This window comes from Coptis chinensis, chromosome 2 (genome assembly GCF_015680905.1).
Source record: "Coptis chinensis isolate HL-2020 chromosome 2, ASM1568090v1, whole genome shotgun sequence".
In the NCBI taxonomy this organism is placed as follows: Eukaryota; Viridiplantae; Streptophyta; class Magnoliopsida; order Ranunculales; family Ranunculaceae; genus Coptis; species Coptis chinensis.
In genome coordinates, this window is record NC_141457.1 from 36,127,908 (window position 1) to 36,133,589 (window position 5,682).

Genomic DNA, 5,682 nt, shown 5'->3' on the forward strand with positions numbered 1-5,682 from the left:
AGGTTTCAACTAAGCGGGTGCGTGCCTAGATGAAATCCAGCTATCGTTGAGTGAGGCGCTCTTTGCTTTTCTTCTACGCTTGACTTGCTTGAAGAACGGCGCTTAGATGTTAACCTAAGGCGAAAAAGAGAGAAAAACAAAGGCTAATGAATGGTTATGAATCTTTGAAAACCTTTGATGGCTGAACTGCACTCTCAAATCCTTTGAGGACTACTTTTGTCCGAGTCACATATCTAGTAAAGGCAGCAATCAATATGTTTGTAAGGAAAAAGGAGATTTGAGTTAGTTGGTGGAGTTATTGCCTTGTACTGAATTCTTGCATATCATTATTGATAAATGCGGTTCGGTGCTGGTCGAGTTCTATATGATTTTCTCTAAACATTATTAACTTTTTGCGTATCGATTACTTTTGTGTGTTAAAGAAATATTTACTCTTTTCGTTAATAATATTATCACCTTTGGGTTCAAGGAGATGTTTTACTTTGTTGTTTTGATTATTTTTCTCCCTTGATTTTCATGCTTTCAGTTCTTTAGGACAAAACCACTTGCATGTGATCCTTCAAGCCTTCCAAGATATCCTCCAAGCAAGGAATTTGGCTAAAGTAAGAGATGAAGAAGCTAGAAGGTATACCTAATTTTCCGTTATGAATTTATTTTATTTTTGAAACTGTATTGATTAACATGTTATATACCCTAAACTGTAATAAAATTAAAGTAGGCTTACCTACTTTTGTTTTTCTCTAATATATTAGGTACCTTTATTTATCATATATGTATGTATTGTTTAAATCTATGTTCTCGTGTAGAATGCTCATAGTTGTGTTTAAAGCTTGAGTCTCAGATGCCTTCTTAGAACTGCAATTGTTAGTGATTTTTATTTATTTTTGGTCGTCCGTTTGCATTACATCTTCAGTTTTGAAGAGTATTTTTATCTGTATATAACTTCGGCAATTTGCAATACTTACTGCAGAAATGCCTTTGTTAGGGTATGCTTAGCAGTTATATGATATATGAATTCAATGCATCTGTATGATTTTATCTTCTTTTTGAGAATTTGGTGTTAAAGGTTTGTGCATTCCTTTTTCTGTTGTCTTTAGTGAAATTGTATCTATGTTAATGGAGAAGAAGTTTGGAGAGAAAGAGGATACGACCTTATTTTTATGCTTTGGGAACTGTCACTTAGTTTGTATTTGTGCTTCGCTTTTATACAACTTAATGTTTAGTCTTTGCATTATTCTTTTGTGGAGGATTGGAGGAGTATTTACGGCGGCAGGGATTAATGGATGATGGATTTTGGTGATTATAAAGTATATTTGTTTGTTTTTGAAGATTAATTAGTACTTTACATTGAATTTAATACCTGAGCCTTGATAGACTAAAAAACTGGATTGGGACTTGGACATTACTCACAACTATTTACTTGTGAGGTATATCATACCTGACAATGTTGAATATTGACTATCAATATGGATAGCCATAGCTTGTCTGTGATATGGGTATTGTAGAGGTTCAGTTGTTGGTTGTTATACTTGTCAAAGTATCTATTATTTTCTTATCTAGTGGGTAAATCAGCTCTGAAATCTTTGTTTGTCCTTGATAAACTATATGTTGTAGGTTCTTTGATTTTTCACAAATCACCTCAAGCCCATGATACTGTCATTTCCCGCCCTTAGTCACAAATCGAATTATATTATGTTTATATATGCATTTTCATGTGTTGTAAAGAATGCCTTAATTTGGTTAAGTAATAGACTTAAGTTGTGTTTTCGGTGTTATGTTAGCCTCACAAGTCACTGTGATGTAAATTACTAACTTGAGAACCATATGTTGTTTGGTGTTCCTGGCTTGTTGTGTGATACGTTGTTGTGGTGTATTTGTGTGCGTCAAGAGAGAGGTATTTTTCTCTCAAGCGGTCAAGCTTTTAATGTTACATGCATGTCGGGAATGACTATGCAATTGAAATCCAGGGAGGAAATCTTGTTTGTGTTCCCCTACTATTTTTCCCTAATACACATTGTTTTACTAATTGTTTGAGAGCTCTAGGCATCAATGCTAGCGGGTTTGTGCATCGTTTTAATATTACGTACCTAATCATCTGTTTATTCAATTTTCGTGACTTGTTATTTTCTTTGTTCTTTGTGTATATATTTTGACTCGGTTTAACATAACATTTCATTTTACTTAATTATTACCTAAGTAGGGAATCAAATTTTATATTGGTCGTACTTAACTTAACGAGTCATATCTTTGTACTTTATAATAAAGTTGTTACAACTTTATTCAAGGATAATTGGGAGGGCAAACATCTTGAAGAGCAATCATATTTAGTTACATCCACTTCCTTCTATATAATAAATATTAGTTTCGATCTGAGTCTTTGCATATATTTTCAGTTTTTGTTATTTGGCGTTCTAGATATTGATGTACTATCTGGTTTGTGGACCCCCTGTACTTGATAACGGAGATGACATAGAAGTGATATACCACTTGGCTGAGACTATTGTTTGACATTGTTTAATTATTGTAATACATCAATTTTATGATACTTTGTTAGAAATTGTATGTTACGTCAGCGCCTTTTAAGTTTGTCTCTTATTACGCTAGGGACTAGGGAGTCTTCATCAGTCCAGCTTTGGTAGAACACTAAAACCTATGAAGCACGGACGCAAGTGTTGTAGTGCTGTGTCCACGTATCGGACGCGCGTCCATGATTCAGTCAACATGGTTAGGATATTTGACTCGAGAAGTAAAGAGAAAAAGGAAAGATAAAAAATAAAATAAAAATAATATCAGTTCTCTTGATCTAACATAAATATCATTCCTCCTTGTCTATTCTCTCTTACAGCACCACTAACTCTTTGCCACCAGTCCACCAGTCTCAATACCCAGCTGAATAATTATGAACTTATGATAGATACAAACAACTCTTCCAAAGTTCCAAGAACCGCTGATGAAGACCTTAAAGAAATTTCAACCGAGGGTATCCGCAATGGAAGAGCGGGTTTCTAATGGGCTGCTCCTTATATTTATATGTAAATTACTTTTCATTCTAGGTTTGATCTATCTATACATATCCCGTATTGATTAGTTGCCTATCATACTAACATTATGGTTTCTGCAGTCGACATTAATAAAGCATTCTTTGAGCTTCTTCGTCTTATTTATGCGTTGGATGGTCAAATGTTAACTTGTTAACATCGTTTTTGTATATGTGTATGTTGTTAGTATTGAAGCGAGAAAAGCAACTAAGTTAGTGGCGGACTGTAGTCTAGGACGTAAGTCAATAATCCTAGCCGGAAAAAAACCATGTCTGTTTACGTGGTTCATGTGAATACATATTATAGCTACGAGTTTTGCTAGATTTTCTATTTGTATATAGAGTGTGTTTGATGTTGAGGAGGAATCTCACTTTGCAGTGAATGGTTTTTCATGAGATAGGAGGCCTTTAAAACATATACTTTTCAACCCTCAAGAAGGAGAAGTTTCACGGGGCAAGTGAACAAACAAAAAGAGGGAGTTGTCTCTTTCATGGGAATTCTCTTCTGCAAAGTAAGACTATAAGACTATCAGTGAAAATTCTCCCATCTCAGACACCTAAGTTTTTTCTTCTTTAATTGCTCTCATATCTACATGATTTCCTGCTTCTTTGTGATGCTTTATCTTTTAATTATTAAGGCTGTGTTATGTATATATATGTCCTTATTTTATATAAGATGTTCCCAAGACTCTTTGACTAATTGTCTTGAATAGTTTCTTCCTTAATATTGTGGATCTTTTTATATCCTTAGTTTTCATGTATTCGGCATTTTCTTCCAATGTTTTTTTTATATCATATTCTTGACCTTTTTTATCCATTTTCTATAAGTTTCACTTTGTTTTTTCAGTTTTAAATTTGTTGAATACCGGTTTACCATTAATAGCCCCCCTCGATTTGAATTCCGTGAAAGTTGATGTTTAGTCCGGTTGATTTGGAGATTTGTTTTTGGGGTTTATTTTATTTTAATTTTAATTTTAATTTTTTTTTTCTTGTAGGAGTGAACAGAAAAGAAAATTGGAGAATGTCCAGTTGTGTTTGAATCAGAGGTGTATTTTGCTACTATCTATCTTATTTTCTTACTAATATCGTTCTTGTGTTTGTTCTTCTTTTAGTAGTCTTATCTCACTGCAAATTATAGTTCCACAACCCATACACTTCTCCTGCTCTTGGTTTTGGAGTCTTATTGAATGTAGTCGTGTTAGCTAAGAATGTTGTTGGGTTTAACTCCTCAGTTGTATCTTGATTTACATTTTGAGTAAACATTAATGCAGGTGTTGTCCTTGGATTTTCCCATTGTTTAGAATAGCTGATTCTTCTTGATGTTTTTGAAAATTTAGACATGTGCTTTTCTATTGTTGAATCCTTGTTTCTGTTTGCTTGAAGTGTGATATTTGAGTTGACCTGGCCTTACTCACCTAAGTTCTTCACCGAGGCTTTGGCTGACATAGTGAATGTGGCAAGGATGGGTTGGCCCCAAGTTAAAGGGTGAAAGGGAACATGGCCTTGTGTGATTTGGAGAGGTGGCAGCTTACTAGTCTTCTACTGGTTTCTTGAATGTTCCAAATTTCCAATGCTACTAGCAGGACACTAAACAAACTCTAGCACCAAGTTTAAGCGACTATCAATATATAGAGCAAGGAAGGCTTTCCAGAGAAGATGTCAATTGAACATTTAAGATAAAGAGGAGTTTATAGTTTACTGGTACTATCTCTCAACTTATATCTTTGGAAGTTGGTTGGTACAGCTTAATGAAGTTAGAAACAATAAAACGTGAGAAATGCTAAAAAAGAAACGACCCTTTATGGCTCAGGACTTTATTATGATTTCGTCACTGTCTTTTGTTCCTGTGAAGTTTTACTTTTAGAAAAATGATATTGATGCTTATGATTTAGTTATTAATTATGATTATATTTCTTCTAAGAGTCACAATTATCGATTAAGATCTCTGCTCAACAATTGTCTTTCATTGACTTCTAGGCAAAGGCGTGAGGAGGGAGAGGGCAAAGGTTTGATTCAGAAAGGAAAGGACCTAGAGAATCTAGGGCGATTCCAAAGACCACGATGCCAATGCAGAGTTAGCCATTTCAATGCAGGTAAGTTTAAGTCTCTATTTGTTTTATGAGGGATAATTCTTATATTCGGTTTTACATTTATGTGGCGACATTTTCGATACTTAATTAGTGAATTTAACAACTATTTTAGTCAATAGTCATAAGCTTTAGCTTCATGGGTATTACACTTCATCTTTTGTACTTTCTTATTGCTTGAGCTATTATTTGATGGATGTAAGAGTCTTGATTTCCCACATTGAGTGGTTAATGTCCTTTAGATTGAATATAAATATCTCAATTGTCATATTGCATCTGCGTGTGCATAAAAGGATGCATGTAGTATGTTTGCAAAAGTATGCTGTCCGACGTTTGTTATCTGTCAGTATATCTTAGCAGTTGTTTAGCTATTTAACCTTAAAGAATTGTTGCAAATAGTATGATCATACCCGTAGATACACACTAGTAGTGGTCAGTAATCTTCAGCATATAGCTTTTTTTGGACTCCATGAGCTTCTTTAGTAATAATCAATAGAACTGTTCTCTTACTCTTCCCATGGATTTAATAGAGTTTGTAGGGTTGTATATGAGACGAGA

General features: G+C 34.2%; 1 long non-coding RNA gene across 1 annotated transcript; it reads left to right on the plus strand.

The window, feature by feature from the left end:
• Positions 1-533: 533 nt before the first annotated feature.
• Positions 534-4,647, plus strand: LOC147515899 (uncharacterized). Its single transcript, XR_015213548.1, has 3 exons — positions 534-625; positions 4,033-4,083; positions 4,421-4,647. It is a non-coding gene; the product is annotated as an uncharacterized LOC147515899 (long non-coding RNA).
• The last annotated feature ends 1,035 nt before the right edge of the window (positions 4,648-5,682 follow it).